Below are 20,589 nucleotides of genomic sequence, written 5' to 3'. Positions count from 1 at the left end.
GGCACTGTGTGGGAGCGAAGGGACAGGAGCTGCTTCCAGCCACAGGAGAGGAGTGGGAGGGGAAAGGATGATCTGTCCTGTGTCTTTGCAGAGCTCATCTCTTTCCTCCCGCCTCCCGTGTCTGGAAGCAGTTCCTGTCCCTTCCTGCCTGCACAGTGTCGAAAGGCAGCTAACACCTCCTCCAGGCTGCTGCTGGCCACCGACATGACATCACCCACCTCCTGTCTTTTCCCCCTTCACCCTGGCTACAGCACGGGTAGGAAGGGGTTAAGCCCTAAGGATGCATTGTGCACCAGGGCCCAGGGAACCTGACTTCAGCAAACCCAGCCAGAGAGGTGGCTCAGCAGCCTAGGGGACAGAGCAGCCTCGCGCTCCCTGGGGGCAGGACCCACGGTAGGGGAGGCAGGTGAAGAGGGTGCTAAGCCCCTGCCTAGGGGGCTGCTGTAGAGCCTGCAGAGTTGGGGTGCGAATAGGCTGGAAATCACTTCCTCCCACCACCACTCCAGAGCTTAGCTGAGGGGTGGAGATGCTATCCTGTGCTAGCACTGTGCGGAGCTTCAGCACACACAGCGCTTGGCTCCTCCTGGCCAGTGCCCCGAGCTGGAGGGTCTTGGGCTTTCCTAGGGTGCCAATCCAGCCAGAGACAGTGGGGGAAGGAAGGAGCCTGCCGGCAAGGCTGCTAGGTGAACTGAGCACTCCGACCAGGGACTGGTTCTCCACACAGTGCTGGGAGCAGGACGTGCCCCGCCGGGGGTATATGGGGGAGAAGCAGGGCTGGGGGGGGTCAGTGGGGGTGAAGGGGCAAAGTAGGGAGAGGACAGTGAGAGGGGGAACACATAAAGGGCTGATGGGTGGGCAGTAGATGCGACACGTAACCGGCCGCTGCCTAGCACCTGCCTGCACTCACTGACTGCTGCAGCTCGCAGTGTGCAGCCAGCGCTGGCCAGAAACGGGGGTTGGGGCGCTGCTGGCTGAGAACCAGCATGCAGCGGGGGCTGTGCTGATGGACCAGCAGGGGGAGTGGTCAGCCCTGCGTGCTGCAGCTTTGCCCCAACACCAGCCTTGCACACCCAGCCCTATCATTGGCCACTGGACCCTCCCACTCACCACTGGTGGGCGGGCGTCTGGCGAGCAAGGATCCAGCCAGCAGCAGGACCCACCAGCACTGATGGGAGGGGGAGGAGACAGAAAGTATGGGACAATTTGCCCATTTTTAAGAAAAAGTCAGGATTCTTGTAGGAGGGCTTAAATACAGGACTGTCCCTTTAAAAACAGGATGTCTGGTCACCCTACCCCAACTATATTAGAACACATTTTGGTCTTGCCTGATTATTACATATGTACATTCTGTGCACTGAATGGGGCGGGGTCCTGTGGAAAAAATAGTATGTGATCAAATGGGTAAAGACTGTATCAGAAAGGGCACAGAAATAAGGTTGCATGCATAACCTTAATTGTGGCATTTCCTAACTTTTGAGTGCTTGATTTTACATCTTAGACCCTGATCCTCAAGCTGATTTGTACAGGCTGACTCCTAAACCTATGCAGAGCTCCACTGATTTCAATGGGGTCTGTACAGCTGCAGGGGTCTGTCCAAGCAGAGCTCTTGGCAGGATCAGGTTCTTAATATTGTTATTTTAACATAGTAGACTTTGAACGTAATAATGTAAGAGACCTACAAATAGACTTTTATCTGTATTTGTTATGGCATAATAAAAATATGACTACTGATCATGGCTGTAAAATAACTCTATAAGGATGTATCAAAATGAGAAGTGTAGGTGGAGTTATAGAGACAGCAGTGAATCAGTCCTTCCCATTCATTTCTCACAGCTCTTGCAGCATCCATTCCAGTGCACTTTAAAGAATAATTTAACAGATTTTCTTAAGTGAGCATAATGTTCATAAAGGCACTAGGTTAGCAGTACATGAAGCTGACAGGGGCAATGACAGTGCCATTTTGCCCATAGGTGTGTCTGCTGAGAATACCACCAATACATTAGCCAATTGTGATGCAATTTTTGTGAACATCTGTCCAATAAAAACAAAACCCCAATTACCAGCTTCAAACACCCTCCAGATGGTAATGACTGTTGTTCACTATCAACTTGGGCAGGATATGTACCGGAATATTTGAATTAATAAGTTTAAAAGATATATCAATGCAAAGCCTCTTATAAATTTAACTCTTGTCCACTCTTGTATTACAGTGGGACCTTCAGTGATTATGTTAGCTCTCTGCTCCAACAAATTAGTTAGCTGGTTTGCTCCTCCACAGTGCAATCCAACACTCTCCGAAGAATCAAATTCCAAGGGAGTTACTTGGCAATAAGGGAAGAGGGGAAGGTTAAAGGGGAGAGTAAGAGAGAGACTGACAGACACTGACATGCCTGATTTTCCCCCCTTTTTAGACCTTTATCTTCTCCCATAAAGGAACTTTCCTGGATGACAGGACATAACACTCAGCATCAGCATCACCATCCCTTTCCTGCATCAGAGCCTACCACATGCAGCATCCTTTAGTTGAAGGCCAAAGACATGACCTTCAGAACGCTGCTTCCCAACAAAATTTACCAATAGAGGTTACCAAAGTAGACACACGACGCTCTTATTTTCAATTCTGAGGTATTATGTGATCTCTGATGGTTCCTCCCTCTGGTAGCTTGAGAGCCAAACACAATCAACCCCCCCCACAAAAATCCCCCAAACCCAACCCCACAAAATAGGGATTTCAATTATGAATCTTTGCATGGCATTTTATCTTACTACTAGGCCACCAAACCAGCCCTAAAATAATTTCATTAAGTTGGTTCCTTAAACCAAAAAAACAGTTAGAAATATACTGGAATGTTGTTGCATTCTGACCAATTTTCATTTTCTCATGATTAAAAGTTTTTAATAAACATTCTAACACATTTCATGACCTCAAAAACATTGGTAGTTTTCCCAAGTCCATTTTAGACTTTTGTATCTTCCCCCAAAAATAACGGAAATTAGACCTTGCGCAGGCAACAGAGTGGCTCAGAGTTGGGAAGTCTGAGTCCCCGCTCACCCTAGCTACCCGCCGTATATGCCCCATGGACTCCTCCCACCCACAGCATCTCCCAGGGCAACCAAGCAACAGAGGCTTTAGGGAGGAGTGCAAACCTCAGAGAGAGTCATTGGGAGAGGGGCTGTGCAAATTTTAAGGTCCCAGAGCAGCACTCCATCCTACATTTCAGTTGTCAGAGTGATGCTCTGGCAACACAACACCCATGAAAAAGTGGTTGGGCTATGGCCTAGGTGGCACCCACATCTGGCTATGCAAGCTATGCCTTGTGTCTGTTGGGAGAGTCAGCCACCATTGTCAAAGAGCAAGAGACTTTCACGGAAGAACTTCTCTCCAAGGTGTTTGTCAAAAGTTTGTTTATGTTAAAACATATTTAACTCAAAGAACCCTAGAAGGTTTTTAACAAAGAAAACAAAGGTTCTGTCTACAGTGTCAAAGTTGCCGCAACAGTCTCCTAACACAACTTGGTCTTGTAACACAGACAGGACTTAGTCATGCTTTAATTGTATTCAGGAAGCAAGATACTGCCCTGTAAAACATCAGACTGTAGGAGGTTTCGAAAACATGGTAAAAACATGATTTGCTGCAATTTATGTTTTGGGAGGGAACCACACTTTGGCTATTGTGGGAAACTACTCAGTTAGAACTAATGTTACCAACACAATAAACGGAATCAAAAAGGTTAAAAAAAATCCTTTATAATCTAGCAAAGAACTCTGTACAATGCTTCTCTTTACTATTCTCCATTCCTTCCCCCAACCCTTTTTGTTGACTACTATAAAATCCTATGAATGATTGTTTAATTTATTGTGGGTGCCTGGCAGAGCCGGCTCTAGGTTTTTTGCTGCCCCAAGCAAAAAAAATTTTGGCTGCCCCCCCCCACTGCACCCTCCTGCCACCCCAGCCCTGGGTCACTGGTAACTCACTCCCATGGCGGGTTATTCAGCAGGAATTTTGGATGTGCACAGAACACAGACAGGATTGGTTCCCATATGGTTACAGAACTGCATGCAGTAAAGTGGAACAATTTTCAGCTTGTGTGATTGAAGGCTATCTGGATGCATATTATAAGACTGTCCTACATAAATGAGGAAACGTTGAGGTGCCTTTATTATTCTTTTGTTCCATTCTTTGTTTCTATGGGGAATTTGCCAATGCAATATCACTGTCTTCCTTTTAAACAAATAAAACTAAAACTTAAAATAATAATAATAATTAATAATAAAAGCAATGGCTGTTGAAAATAGCAATTCCAGTCCTAATAACCACTGGGAAGCATTTCTTACTCAATTTATTCTACTTTTTCTACAGCAAGTTACAGTGGATCAGTATATTTGATTTGGGAGAAATGAAGTAACAGCTGCCCAAACTAAGCTTGAGCACTCCTGAATTTTGAGGGTGTTCAAATCTGGAAGGCAGGTGCTAGATTCCCTTTCTGAATATTAGCTAAATCTGGAAAAGAAAAGTCAATTTCTGCTTCCATGGCTCAGAAGTGTAAATCCTCCTACGTGCCTGGTACTGTATCTAAAGCTGCCCAGTCTAGTAGAGCCTCCCCCCCTTACTTTTCATTTTAAATTCTAGTGGGATCCACGTACCTGCCTTGCTAGGCTTCAGATAGAGAGGTGCAATGTCCATTTAGTCCACCCAATTCTTTCTTTGGGGGACAGCCCAGGGCTGGGGCAGCAGGAGGTGCAGGTGGGGGCCAGAGCTGGGGCGGCAGGAGGTGCGGGTGGAGGGAGAGCCCAGGGCTGGGGTGCAGGTGGGGGCCAGAGCTGGGGCAGCGGGGGGGTGGGCGGGGGAGAGTCCAGGGCTGGGGCAACACAGGGGTGCGGGGGGAGCCCAGGGCTGGGGTGGGGGGCGGCAAAAAACCTAGAGCTGGCTCTGTCCCTACCATTTACAGCAAGCTGCAGCATGAGGTTTCAGTTCCACACTCCTTCCCCCTCCCTTTCCTGTTAATTGCGGCCGAGGGAATGCTGGGAAATGTAGTTCTTTCCCTGCTCCAGGGCTGGCTCTATAAGCAGGGAGCTAACCAAGGAACTACAGCTCCCAGGGCTCCCTGTTGGTTCTCGGCTCCCATGCTGGATTCTTGCACCCCTGCAAATTTGCTGCCCCAAGCACCTGCTTGCTTTGCTGGTGCCTAGAGCCAACCCTGGTGCCTGGCCAAGTAAATTGAGATTACAAACTCATTTTTAGCCATGTTCCAAGGTGGAGGTCAGGCAGAAATGTATTTAGTCTTGACAAAAAAATCTATAATAATAATAAACATTTTAAAGAGTGTATCTATATTAGTTAACTGTCTTTTAAAGGATTCTATGATACACTTTGTTTAAAAGAAGCTATACCAAATAAAATAACATTGCCTGTATTAAGCTTCCAGCTTGGAAAAAAATATTGTATAGTTTCCAGGAGCTGACTTATTTTAGAATTGTCTAAATGCATCTCACTTACCAAGAAAAGTTTAGCTGGGACTACTTGAAGTTTTCTGGAAGTTACATCATTCTCCAAGTTTTTTGCACCAATACTTCCACCACGCAGCTCTGGGGATAGGAGTCTTCCACTCAGTATAAATGGTTTTCTGAGGAACACAGGGGCATTCCCCCCCCCCCACCACCACCTTGGTTTGCCTCTCCCCCCAGAGATTTTTCATAGGTCTATATGCTCCATTATGTTTTCCACTCCCCCTACCCTACTCTCCAGCTGCCCCTACTTTGCAGAAATAATATAACCACATATGATGTTCTACATGCTGACCCAACACCCTCCCCTGCCAGATTTCTCTGAAATGATACCTCCTGGAAGAACAGTCCTACTTCAGAAAACAAAAACAGCCCTGCACTTTCATAACACCAGCTATAGTATATCACTCATACACCCATCATGTCAACATGAGTAATCATAGTAGTTGAGCCACGTAACATGCAACCTTTCACACAGTGCTTGTTACAACATATTGCACAAGACAGCATATGGTAAACACACAGTGTTTTATATCTGACGTATAGTTGCTCTGTGATTGCCAGAAACCAAGGTTGCAAACATTGACACTTACTTCTGCAAAGCCAAGAGGTTCACATTGCGTTTGTGTTCCCTACTGTTGTGCAACAGAGAAGTGGGTGGGAAGGATCTAAATACAGAGCTTCCACCAGACAGGGTTTTATTTATGGAAAAAAGAAAACATTGCTTTCAGGATGAAAATATGTTTTAAAAAAATGCTTCAAAGGCAAGAAGTATAAGGTAACCAGTATATTTACAACAAAACTCTATCAGCTGGCAAAACAAGTAAGTACCTGACCTTGACAGCCCCTTTTCTTGCTCTGATCTATTTAATGCAAATAGCTTGATATTTTTAGAAACATCACCTTGCCATGTGTACAGAGCTGGGCAATGAGGCTAATGAAAACACACATTTTTTATGTTTCTAGGTCAATTTAAAATATAAACAGGAGGGTTTTTTTTTGTTTTTGTTTTTTTTTTTTTTTTTTTGCTAAAAGGGCTCCTGACTAAATGTATCTTAATGTCATGTCACAGAATGCTAATAATTTCTATCTAGATTTTGTCATCCTTGTGGCTCTCTCTCTCTCTATATATATATACTTTTGACAAGGTAACTTCCTACGATAAAGGAATTCTATCTTTAGTTTAAAATGTCATCAAGCTGAAACTTTGTATAGAAAATGGGTCTGATAATACAAAAGCAAAAATATATTTGTTAAATTGTCTTTCAGTTCTATAAGGAAAAATACTTGTTTCTATGACCTCCCATGGTTTTTGCCCAGTTCTAGCAAAACATGGTTTATTTTCAAATAGAATAATATTTAGCATTTATGGAGTACCTTCTGTCTGAGCAATGCATGGTGTTTCACAAATATTTAGCCTCCTAACAGCAATCTGAGGTGGTTATTACTATTCCATTATTAAATCATAGATGAGGAAACTGAGGCACACAGGGGTTAAGTCACTTGCCCAAGGTCACAAAGGAAGTATGTATCAGAGCTGGGATTAGAATTTAGGTCTAGTTCCCAGTCCTTTTTCTAACTAGAGCTGGGTGAACAATTTGCAATGAACATTTATTCAGTGAATGTACCCCCTTTATCTTCTGTTCATGAACAAGATGGGACTTCTACAAGCTTGCTCAAGTTTCATAATTGTTTGGCTACTTTTTGCAAGCAAATTTCAGCCTGTGGATTCAAACATTCACACACTGTTCACTGTGATTGTTCCCACAAGCATTTTGATATTCAATCTATGTGACTTGTCACCCCAGTCACATTATATTATTTCTGATCCCTGACTGGATAAACAAAACTTTATAATTCTGCCTGAAACTACTTTAGTTTAATGATGAAATAAAGGACTTGAAATTTACTGAATGAATATTCATATGAACAGAATTGTATGCACATGAAAGTTCACTTAAAATAAATAAGTATGCAAATATGGCTGAAGCAAATAAACTATTTTTACTAATTACCTAGCACTAGTTCTGCCCTCTAGCCAATTTTCTCTCATTTCATATATTAAAAAAGCAGTCAGTTTTGAAGATGGATTAATATTTAATGTTTTGGTGATGTCTGGAGACAGCCTGAAACAATAGCTGAGAGTGATGTCAACTGCCACATTTCATTTCAATTGAGTGTTTACTCTGAAGACTAATGAGACTATTTTAATTGTCCATTGCTGACCAAGGCATACATGAAAAAGAGTGACAATCTTATCATGAAGATATGCATGATATACTGAAAGAAGGATAGACTATGGGGGGTTCAAGTGGGCGAAACATGCGTAAGTACGACCCCCTATTTTTCCAATTCCATTCTGGGGAATGAGAGTCATGTTCAGAGACACAAAACAAAAATAGAATATTCTCTGAAATATGTTATTAAAGCCTTGAGAAGGAAAAACTTTGGTTGGTGTCTGAAGTAGTACTAAGTGTCTTGGCACTGTACTTTAATACATTAAAGATAAATAAAAGCAAATCAACATGAGATACATCAGATGAGATAATGAACAGAATTAGGAGTGTATGGCTTTGTTTTCAGCATTTTAGGAGTACAGGGCTAGATCCACAAAGTGGATTAAGGCTCATCATTGCAATGTCAAACTTTTGGTGCCCTGCTGTCCAGTGGAATCCTCATCTAGATTTGGGCACCTATACAAAGCATGGGGAGAGTTAGGCACCTAAGAGTGGGACTCACACAAGTCAGGAACCTGAGAGAGGAGCTGCCTAAACTAGACAATAGGAAATGCAGAGGAGAGTGGTGGAGTCTAAGCCCTGCCCATCAAAGGATCTTAGGCTCCTAACTTCAGACCAGAGGGAGGCACCTATCGTTGCTTGTGATTCACAGCCATGAACCCTCGCTAGGAGTCAGATACCTAAGACAGGTCAGTCCTTTTTGTGAAAAATTGTGGTGGTGCCATTGCCGCCCCTATATCGAATAACCCCATGGTTAGAACACTCAACTGGGGTATAGGAGACCCTGGTTCAAATGCCCTTTTTGCCTGATACAGAGTATGTGATACACAAGACAATCACCACCCTAGGGGCAACGTACTGAAGTTTTGCCTAGGGTGGTGATTGTCTTGTGTATCACATACTCTGTCTAGTTTAAGGAAGGTGCCCCCCGCCCATTTCCATAGTGCACAGGGCCCAAACATTCTTTAATTTGGGCCTATATGAAATGCTTAAATATTCATTGGGCCAGAGAGAGAGAGAGAGAGAGAGAGAGAGAATTACTCTATAGCCTAGTGGTTAGTGCACTTTCCTGAGAGACCCAGGTCCCAGTCCTTGAATCTACTGATTTGGGCTCTGTGGACAAAATAGGTAGGGGTACCCCTTGTTTGAGAATCCTACCAGACCATGAGCAGCTTGGTGGTGTCAGGACTTAATGGCTTTACACATGCCCAGCAGAAACGTAGGTGCCATGGGGACTTTACGAGTGGAAACTTTCAGGGGTTCTCAAACTTCATTGCACCGTGACCCCCTTCTGACAACAAAAATTACTACACAACCCCAGGGGAGGGGACAGAAGCCTTAGCCTGCCCAAGCCCCACTTCCCCGGGTGGGAGCCAAAGCCGAAGCCCAAGGGCTTTAGCCCCAGGCAAGGGGCCTGTAACCTAAGCCCCACTGCACAGGGCTGAAGTCCTTTGGCTTTGGCCCTGGACGATGGGGCTAGAGCTTCAGCCCCAGGCGGTGGGGCTCAGGCTTTGGCCCAGGGCCCCAGCAAACCTAAGTCAGACCTGGCAATCCCATTAAAATGGGGTTGCGACCCACTTTGAGATCCCAACCCACAGTTTGAGAACCACTGAATATATGGTCTGTAGAAGTCAACAGAGTTTGGCAGCAACTGAACAGGATTTTGAAGATCAAAATATTAGATTTGGGAGCCTCATTTGGCAGTTGGGTGTCTAAATCCTTTTGTGGATCTAGCCCACAGATATATAACACTGAAGTTTACTTCCAACCTTTTAAAGCATATTTTGTGTTTATAGTAAATACATTTTAAAATATGCTATTTTTTATTCTAACATGTTTTACAAATCGAGATTTATAACAGATTCAGAGACAAAATCATAATTTGACAACCTTCAGCTTTCTTATTGATTATCAGATATATCTGTCAGCAAAATGTTTGACTTTTTTTTTCATTGTTCTTTGATTTTCAGGAGAAATTCACAACTATCCACATTTATGAAGTCTAAACCTTTCAAGCTTAAATATAAGTCAAAGGAAATTGTTCTAGCACCATTAGATCTGAATGAGGTCGCTTTCCTGGTGCAGTTCTCCTCACTTTGGTTCTCATTCTTCTCTCACTCATAACACTTCAGCATCAGTGTAAATGAAAGGAGACTTAGGTTCCTTAATTTTAAAGACTAAGGTCCAGATCTTCACAGGTATTTTGGTGCCTAACTCCCATTAACTTTGGTGGGAATTAGGTATCTAATAATCTCTGAGGATCAGGGCCCGTGGCCCCAATCCTGTAAAGACTTACACATGTATTTAAGTGTGTGAGTAGTCCTGCTGACCTCAATGGGATACACAAATTCATAAAGTTAAGCATGTGCATAGGACTGGGTCCAGTGACAGAAAAGATTAAGGTAAAGCAGTAGGCTACCAATATGATGCACAGGCTCAATGATCTTTGCTATCCAAAAACAAAGATAGAAAGCTGTTTTTCTTTTTCTCTTACAAAGACAGTCTGGATAAACAGGAATCATTCTACAGATGGTGTTTCTTAATGAATGATGCAGAGACATGGGCATGTGACAGGTTCTAATTGCGTGACATGGTGTGACTCCCATTGCTTTTATGCCCTCTGTATACACCCATTCTTCTAATTACAGGAAATGTCTTTAATATAAGCAGCAGTGATACTCAAACCTGCTATAGTCTTGTTTTACAATATTTATATTATTGAGCCTTATGTGACTAATTTCCTTACCAAACCTCCATGTGATCCCACAAAGAAGAAAACTATTGTGAAGGCTGATTGTATATGAACATAGAGATTTTTGGTCTTTAACTCTAAATGTATAGCATTTTGCTTCCTTTGTTTTTAGAATTAAATGGGATAATTGAATAACTATTTATAGTGTGCACTAAAGAGTTTATAGAGGGACACTACCCTCCTATGACAATTTTCATAACCAAAAAATGCAAAGTTTATACTTTTTGAGTGAATTAATGATTGTACAGTGTGAAGTTACTTCTTCCACAAAGGGCTTGTCTACATTACAAAATGTTACTGTGTTTGAGCACAGCTGTGAAGAATCAGGTTAGCTGATATGATGCTGATCGTGGTTTAATGATTTGCAGGACTGCCCCCCCCCAGCTGATTAAATATAAAAAAAGGTCAAATGCACATGAGTTAAACTTAAGGCAAGTATACAATGGCTAACAAACCAAAAGTTTGGCAAGAATGGTTAACAAAACAAAATGGGCAAGAATTAAAACAAAACAAAAAAAAAGACACACTCATACAAAGAAAAGGAAAAGGAAACGGGGGGAGGGAGAATCTTGTTTTGCATTCTTTTCCTTCTCCCATTTTTGTCCGTTTATCATCCATGTAGTGCCTGATTCTGCTACCTCTTAAATGGAACTATTCATGATTAATGGTAAAATCTGTCTTAGAGTGAAGGTTTTGGGGCAGCATTGTGTCTTTCTACCTAGCATGTTATTGTACCCTATAAAAAGAATAATTCCTCAGACTGATGTTATGAAGGTTATTTAGTTAATGTTTGCACAGCACTTTGAAAAAAAGAAAAGGGCTGTCAAGGCTGATTCCCCACTCTGGCACTTTGAGTACCCTTGGGTGGGTAGATGCTGCCACCACCCAAGTGCAAAAAAACCCCTTGGGACCCAAGGAAGGCTCACTTGGGAATTCCTTCCTGTGGGGTACCCTCAAGCCCTTTCAACACCCCCCCTCCCCCGGGGAAGAGCTGAGAAAGAAAACAAAGGAAATTAGCTGTTGCCTTGAGCTAATTAAACAACATGTGCACAAACCTCTTAGGACACCAAAAATCCAATACTGTTCTTAAAAAAGGTAAATTTTATTAAAAACAAAAAGAAAGAAAATACATCTGGAACTTAGGCTTTTGCTAGATTTAAAAAACCCACTTACAAAATTTAAACATCAAGAATAACTTTCTTGAGGTCCAGCTTAAAGGTTACAAGCAAAACAAAAGCATTTGGGGTTAGCACAGAGGAGTCCACAAGACAATAAGAAATGAACAGAAGTAAATCCAATTGCGTCTTTCTAAACATTTCTGATCTACTTACATATCTGGGTTGTTAAATAAGTAGTTCTAGATATGACCTGATGATTTTCATTCTGGCCTTCAGCTTCTCACAGCATAACTGCTTCCTGTTTCCCTCTTTCCCAGAGAACAATAACACACACACACAGGGAAGTTTTTCCCCCAATTTTTAAAAGTTCTAGCCCTCCCATTGGCTCTCTTGGTCAGGTGCCCACTCCTTTCCTTTTACCTGTGAGCTTGTTAACCCTTTACAGGTAAAGCAAGTAAAGAACAGCTACTAAGAGGAATTTTATAGCTAACTGGCTGGCTGGGTGGGTGTCCATAAAGGGAGCTACCCTCCCCCACTTCATTTATCACAGCTATAGAAGCACTAAACATGATTATTTTATTCAATTGAGTTAAGATACCATGATCTACCTTACTTAAAAAAACCCCATTGTTGTCATTTTCAAATGGTTATGCCCTGATCATGCTGGCTAGATAAATACTGTTTAAACAAAGGTAGCATGAACTGGGTATAGATTCCTAGATTACAAAGCCAGAGGAGACCATTGTGATCATCTAATCTGATCTTCTACATAATACAGGGCATTGGACATCCATTAGATAGTTTCTGTTTGAACTAGGACATATTCTTTAAAAAAACATCCAGTCTTGATTTAAACATTTTCAGTGATGGAAAATCTACCACAACCCTAAGCAAGATGTTCTAATGGTTAATTACCCTCACTTTTAAAATTTTGCACCTTCTTTTTAATTTGAATATGTCTAGCTTCAACTTCCAGCCATTGGATCTTGTTATGTCTTTTTCTGCTAGATTGAAGAGCCCTCTATTAGTCAGATTTCTGTTCACCATATAGGTACTTTCAGATTGTGATCAAGTCACCCTCAACCTTTGCTTTGAGAAGCTAAATAGTTGTCTTTCAGTGTGAAGCGTTTTCCAGTCCTTTAATAATTCTTGTGCCCATTCTCTGAATACTCTCCAATTTTTCAAAAAATATGAATAGCATAAACTAGTTTAGCCAACATATTACTAATTGTAAACATTTATATTGCGGTGATACCTAAAGGCCACCATCAGGTAATATATAATAAGCAGAACTAATTTAAAACTGGAATTTCCATCCCATGGAAAATTCCAATATTTTGATATTTGTTTTCATCCTGAGTCAGGACAAAAAGTTGAAATGATGTGATCCAGACCATAGCAGAGAATGGAGGAATGAGGTATTTGGAACCATTGATTCAGCGATTAATGTCAAAATGAAATGTTTTGGTTTGGATTGTCAAACTAAAACAAAACCTTTCAATTCAGCTTGTCTTAATGTTTTGTCTTTCTCTGTGGGTGAGTTGCCATGGTGCATCATGGGAGATGTAGCCTCACCAAGACCCATAGCCCATAAGGGAGAATGGGAGCAGTAGGAACCTGGAACTACAACTCCCATGAGGGACAGTAGCAGGTCAGGTAGATGCAAAGATTAGTATTAACGTAACCTGAAATGATGTTTCATGTCAACTAATTGACAGGAAACATTTTAATTTGGGTTGTCCCCTAAACATTTTTGTGTTGATTTTTCCCAATGGACAATAAAGCCAAAATCAATCTTTTCCTTTGAACATTTTGCTTTCAATTACAGAAAATGTTTTGCTCAAAATGTTTTGACCAGCCCTAATAATAAATGACAGTTACTGCCCCCAAAGAGCTTACAGTCCTTCTTCCTCTTCCGACTTCTGAGTGACAAAAGAAACAATGAAACAAAAAACAACAACCCCGTCTGGGATGATCCTGAACCCATAAAACTAGACAGCTGGCAATGTGTACTGTGAACTCTTACAGATTTCCTGGGACAGCTAGCTCAAAAAAAGGACAATCCTGGGAAAAACTGGACAGGTGACAACCTTACCTAAAAGCCTGTTATGGACAGGATATAGTTAAACTCTGTGCAACTCTTCTCTCTCTTGCTTCTATATGGGGATGTCTACTGATAGGAAAGGGAGGGACATAGGACTTTCATCTTTTTGCACCTGCAGTAGTGAGATAAGCATCTCTGTATATCTGAGAAGAATGAGAGTCCCAATAAGAAGTGTATCTGTACAGTTTAAAATTATACAATAGAAGAGTGTAACTGGGGTAGGAGTGTTTTCTTTAAAGACCCAGCTCTTGGAGTCAGGTGACTGAGAATCTCAGCTTTCATTATAAGAAAAACAAGTTTTTAGCTCTCAGGTCTGTGGAGAAAAGCTGAAGCCAGTTGTAAGCTAAAGGCTCTGTAACCAGCAGGTGAATGAAGAAAGCCCAAATGGCATTCCTTTAAAAACATCTCATGATTTTTAAGTCAATCTCATGAATTTTGAAGGGTTGGTAAGAGCAGGAAGGGAGAACGGAAGAGTTCAAAAAAGAATTATATAAGTTCATGGAGGATAGGGCCAACAATGGCTATTAGCCAAGATGGTCATAGATGCAACCCCATACTCTGGGTGTCCCTAAGCCTCTGACTGCCAGAAGTTTTGAGTGGCCCATAGGGCTGGATCACTTGATAATTGCCCTGTTTTGTTCATTCCCTCTGAAGCACCTGGCACCAGCCACTGTTGGCAGACAGGATACCGGGCTAGAGGACAGATTGGCTGTTCTTACGAGGGCGATGAGGGAGGGAAGGCAGGTGTGAGAGGCAGGGATTAGGGGAACAGTGACTGGGAGAAGAGGAATCTGGTGGCCGGCGGGAGCCCGCCCGCAGAGGAGGAGGGGGCTGTATTGCTGCGGTGCGGACCAGACGGGACAGCTCGGCTTGGGGTGGGCCGGACAGCCGCCCTCTCCGAGCTTCGCCGCCGCCGCAGCGCCCCCTCTGTGCGCGGCCTGCCCTGCTCCGGGGCTGAGCGTGACTCCGAGGCTGACTGGCTCGGGCTCCTCCTCCTGTGTCTGTGGCGCGGGTGGTTTCCCCTCCCCCTCAGTCCCGTGCCGGGCGGATCACGATGGATGCCGCTCGCTGCCTCCTGCTCCCGGGCTCGGGTCGCCACCGCCTCGCTGCCTTCCCGCGGGACTAAGGAGGGAGGGGGCGGCTCCAGCGAGGAGCGTCCGGGGCGCTGGGGTAAGTGTCTGAGCGGGGGAGCGGCGCTTCCTCTGCCAGCCCCGAGGAGACGGAGCTACGAGGGGCCTTTCCTGAGCCGCCAGGCCGGGTCACCCTGCGGGGCCTCCGGCTTCCTGGGAACTCGAGTGCCGCTGTCTGGCCTGGCGGGGTCGGTGCCGCCAGGGCCCGGGCAGTCTAGCAAGGAGCTTCGCCCCGCGTCGGGACCGCGGGACAGCAGCCTGCGGGAAGGCGATGCGGTGCGTCAGGGACCCCCGGAGAGTGCGGGGGGCGGCAAGTCCCAGACAGGCCGTCTCCTGGCTGGGGAGGAGGGAGCGGCAGGCCCCAAAGAGCCCCTCGCCGCCGGGATCGTGGTGGTGGGGGGATGCGAGGCCGGTTGGCTTCAGACTAGAGATTTCGCTTCGCCCGAGAACGTGTGTGAGGCGCAGGGCCCCAGAGACCGCTAGGCGGTTGGGACAGGAGTTTAGCTGTGGCCTGGCCCCTTCCCTGTTCTGCGTCTGTGCTGTGGGAGCCTGTGTGTGTCGCTCTGCTGTATGTTTGTCTGTTTGTTTGGGGGTGTTTAAAGCTGTCTGGGGCAAAGGAGCAGCAGGTGCCTCTATTGGGCACGTCCCAATGACGCCGAGTGTGACACTGGTTTTTACAGGTTAGGGGTCAGCTCCCTCGTTGTCTGCCGATTCTATTGCTTTTTTCCCCTTTCCTTTTCCAGTTGGAGTTAATTATTTTGCATTTTAAATGTTTTGGAGTTTGGACCAGTAGTGTCCACAGCGTGACCCTACTTGTTCTGACTGGCATTACTTTATTTAGTCCTGGAAGAGAGGATGCCAAACATATGATCCTTCTGGGGATCACAAATATTTTGTAAATCTTTTTTCTTTACTTTTAATAATATTTTAATGACTTTCATTACAGAAGTATCCAGTCTAAAGAGACTGAGATAATAGAAGTAAAACAAATTTAATGAGCAATCATTTTGATTATTTAACATTTGTTCTTTCATCAGAATCCTAAATTACAAAAAACTGTTTTTGTTTTTGTCTCAAGCCTTTGTTACATCTTTGGGTTTTAAGCCTGCAGGAAGTAGTATTGCTGATTCAGTGTACATCTGTCTCTGTACTAGGAAACAGTATATTCTTTTTGAATTCCTTTTGTGAGTTCCTTCTTCCATGCCCTCGATGAGGTTATCGTTTAACCACTAACTGATCATGAGTAAACCAAGAAATCAGACCTTGTCCTGTGGAAGTTTAAACCCTTATTTGTGGCTCCCCTCCCCACCCCCCAGATTCTAGAGAGTGTACAGGGGTATACTTTTTCAGCATTTCACTTTTGCCACCAAGTTTAATAATGTAATTTCATTTTTGCAAAATAGGGATTTTAATAGCTATGTTTTAGGTTTTATGGCAAGTTTCATATGGGTAGGTTGGTTCAAAGCCTTTGTTGCAGCTTAGGTATGCAAATGATATTTATAGTTGTGTTGATCTTCAAGGACAAAGTGTATAAAGTAGATGTGACTTCTTGTTGATCTAGTGCAAGGTGGTACATAAGCATATACTGTAGGTCAAAAACATCTCTTAAGATACTGATAAAGGGGCCTTCTTGATCCTGAGCTTGCATGTGCTGTGTCTTACTAGACCAACAAAAAATGCTATTTACCATATATGTACATCTGAAACTCTGAATTTTTTAATATACATTTGTAAAGGTTGAATAATTCACTTGAAAAAAACTCCAAAACATTTAAAATGCAAATGTTTTAGAAATATTATTTTCTCTTTTCCCATTCTCTTCATTTACAATCGTATTCTACTTCTTATCCATTATGTTAGAAATTTTAATTATCTATAATCAAATAGAGTTAAAGGCCAGAAGGGATCACTAGATCATCTAGTCCAGTGATTCTCAACCAGGGGTACGTGTACCCTGGAGGGTATGCAGAGGTCATAAGGGGTACATCAGCTCATCTAGATATTTGCCTACTTTTACAACAGGCTACATAAAAAGCACTAGCGAAGTCAGTACAAACTAAAATTTCATGCAGACAATTTGTTTATACTGCTGTAGATACTATATACTGAAATGTAAGTACAATACACCTCTGCCCCGATATAATGTGACCCGATATAACACGAATTTGGATATAACGCGGTAAAGCACTGCTCCGGGGGGGCAGGGCTGCGCACTCCGGTGGATCAAAGCAAGTTCAACGTGGTTTCACCTATAACGTGGTAAGATTTTTTGGCTCCCGAGGACAGCGTTATATCGAGGTAGAGGTGTAGTTATATACAAATTGATTTATTTTATAATAATATGGTAAATGTGAGAAAGTAAGCAATTATTCAATAATAGTGTGCTGTGACATTTGTATATTTATGTCTGATTTTGTAAGCAAGTAGTTTATCAGTGAGGTGAAACTTGGGGGTATGCAAGACAAATCAGCCTCCTGAAAGTGATACAGTAGTTTGGAAAGGTTGAGAGTCACTGATTTTGTCTGACCTCCAGTATATCAGAGGCCACCAACACCATCCAACACTCACACCCTAAACCCAATAACTGAAATAAGGCCAAAATATGACTAGACCAGTGGTTCTCAAACTGTGGGTTGGAACCCCAGAGTGGGTCGCAACCCCATTTTAATGGGGTCACCAGGGCTAGTTTGGCCCCTCTGGCTGGGATGGTGGGGCTCACGCTTCGGTCCCCCCTTCTGGGGTCGTGTAGTAATTTTTGTTGTCAGAAGTTGGTCACGGTGCAATGAAGTTTGAGAACCCCTGGACTAGACTATTACATGCCACAGGCAGAGAATAGGAGGGACTCAGGTGCACCAATGCCTGAGGTCCCTGCCACTAAGTGAGAGATTTCTAGATGATCCCCAGCAAATTATGTAAACCCCACACTGCAAGGGAAGGCAAAACCTCCACAAGGTTGCTGCCAGTCAGACCTGGGGGGAAGTTCCTTTCCGACCCCCACATATGGCGATGAGTTAGACCCTGAGCATGTGAGCAATAACCAACCTGCTAAACACCTGAGAGATTGTTTGGTGCTACCTCATAGCACCAGCCCACCCTGTCCAGTGTCCCATCTCCAGTTGTGGCCATCTCTGCTGCTTCAGAGAAAGGAGACAACCAAATTAAAAAAAAAAAAAAAAAAGTGCAGAATATGCTGTCGGGTGGGGAATCCCTTCTTGACTGCTGCAGCATGAGGTTACAGGAACACAAGACATAAAATGAAGGGACCCCCAGGACTGCTGACCTGGGCCCCCACTCCATCACAAGTAAACCCGCTGCACAACTGCACTCATAAATTTGTCCGGCTCTCTCTTAAAACCAATTAAGTTGTTTGCCCCCAGAAATCCTATTTGGGAGGCTCTTCCAAAGCCTCACCCCTCTGATGTATAGAAACCTTCTAATCGCCAGCCTGCATTTTTTCATAGCTAGTTTATACTCCTTTGTTCTTGTCTCTTCATTGTCCTTTAGCATAAATAACTCTCCACTCTCTGTAGTATTTACCGTCCTGAAGTATTTATACAGAGCAATCATATTTCCTATCACCCTTCACAAGCCACACTCTTCCAGCCTTCTCTTATAAAATAGGCCCTCCATTCCCTTCATCTTCCCAATAGCTCTTCTCTGCACCTGTTTCAGTTTAAATTACTCTTTCTTGAACATGTTTGACCGAAATTGTACAAGGTATTTCAAATGTGGTTTTATCATTGTACAGTGGCAATAATACTTCTCTATCTGTACTGGAAATGCCTTGCCTGATGCATCCTATGATCACATTTGCCTTTTTTGTAGTTGCATCACATTGGTGGTTCACAGTTATCCTGTGATCAACCAGTAGTCCCATCTCTCTTCTTTGACACTTCCAACTGATGAGCCCCCCCATCTTATAGCAGAAATTTTAATTAGACCCTAAGTGCATGATCTTACACATTGTACTATTGAATTTGATCCCATTTCTGTTAGTCCAGTCTTCAAGGTCATCTAAATCTTCATATAATATTCCAGTCCTCCTGTGTATCACTCCCAACTTTGTATCATCAGCATATTTTAGTAGCGCACACATACTTTTTGTACCAAGGTCATTAATAAAAAATATTAAATAACATTGGTCCAAAGGACTTGAGGAACTCCACTAGCAACCTCCCTCTGGTCTGATAGTTCACCTTTTAGCAGAACCTTTTGCCTTCTCCCCTTTAACCAGTTCCTTAACCACTTTACAATTCTAGTACTAATCCCCATCTTCCCTGAGGTCAGACTAATGGTATATAGTTATCTTGATCGCTTTTTTTCCCTTTCTTAAATATAGGTCAGATGTTAGCTATTCTCCAGTTGTACGGTACCACAAAGAATAGATTTTTATTAAAAATTGTTGATACTGGACTAGTAATCTCATGTGCTAGTTCTTTCAGTATTCTGGGATACATGTTATCTGGTCTCCCTGATCTGAGCATATTAAGTTCTTGAAGTTTTTCTTCCACCTCATTTGTGGCGATTTCCATTTCAGTCAGCCATCCTGCCTTCATGCTCATGTTCCAAATTATCATCCTTATTGTAAACCGAGGCAAAGTATTCGTTTAGTTTTTGGGCCGTTCCTAGATTATCATTAATCTTTTTCCCATCCACACTGCATAGTGGCCCAACCTCATCCTTCCTTATTTTCTTTTTATATATATATATAGTATTTTTAGGTTTTTTTATATATATATAAAACTAAAAATACTTTTTAAATTTCCTTGGCAAGAGCAAATTCATCTTGACTTTTAGCAATTCTCGTGTTATTCCTACATTTTCTAACTTCCAAGATGTAGCTTTCTTTGCTGATCAGTCATTTTTCCGTTCCCTATAGGCTTTCTGTTTACTCCTGATAATCTTCTCGAGGTGATTATTCATTCATTTGGTTCTGGAGCCTTTCTGTACAAGTTTTTCCCCAGGTATTTGGGATGCAAATGGCAGACAGTTTTTGTGTCCAGGCAGACAGCACACACTTCTGTTCTCTGTATCTGGCCTATCAATTCTTCTTTGTATGGAGGCCCCAGTTACATAGACCTACCTGTCTCTTCCTGATGTTCATCTCTTATGTTCTCTCCCTCAGGCTTTTGTACATTATCCTCATATTTTCCATGTGCTCTGATCCCTGGAGGTCTTCATATTCATAAAAACTCTATAAAGGTTTCCTTCTGAGTCTTAAGTTGCAGATCTGTCTCAGTAAATTTCATTTAATGCCTGTCTGAATGGGTACATACCTGTAAAATCTCTTGAAATTTCTTATAAAAAAATATTTGAGCAAAGAGATGCTTTAGCATTGGGGAAGTTGTATCTGTTTTTTGAAAGGTGACATCAACTGAGTTATTCTTCAGAAAATATGTATCTGAAAAATAAGCTTATAAGAAAATGTAAGTTAAGGTCTGAAAAATTGTTCCCCTCCAAGCTTTTAGCTGTGAGTTTTCACTAAAAATAGTAGTAGAATCTAAAGCTTGCTTGCCTGTGCCTGGGAAAGAAGGCTCTTGTTTTAAGTTAAGTAGAGCAACCTAATTAGGTTACACTCAGGTAGGTTTAAAAAAAACAAACACCTTGTCATAATCTGTTGTGAGATCTTAAATGATAAAGAAATTAAAGATCCAATAGATGGCTGAAAACATGTTACAGGAGGAACAAATGGAAAAGGTTAATAAGACAGATCCTGATGAGTTGTTTCTTCTTTCCAGGTGAC

At 42.8% G+C, this 20,589-nt stretch overlaps 1 long non-coding RNA gene across 1 annotated transcript in view; it reads right to left on the bottom strand.

Annotated features, from left to right (window-relative positions):
- The window catches only part of LOC112103994, a 45,496-nt gene extending 39,891 nt beyond the window's left edge, over positions 1-5,605 (bottom strand). Inside the window, exon 1 of the long non-coding RNA XR_002907884.3 lies at positions 5,498-5,605. This is a non-coding gene — a long non-coding RNA (uncharacterized LOC112103994). The remainder of the gene's footprint in view (positions 1-5,497) is intronic.
- Positions 5,606-20,589: the final 14,984 nt, after the last annotated feature.

This window comes from Terrapene carolina, unplaced genomic scaffold, assembly GCF_002925995.2.
Source record: "Terrapene carolina triunguis isolate 2854851 unplaced genomic scaffold, T_m_triunguis-2.0 Scaffold96, whole genome shotgun sequence".
NCBI classification, from domain to species: Eukaryota; Metazoa; Chordata; order Testudines; family Emydidae; genus Terrapene; species Terrapene triunguis.
This window is presented reverse-complemented; position numbering and strand designations above follow the sequence as displayed.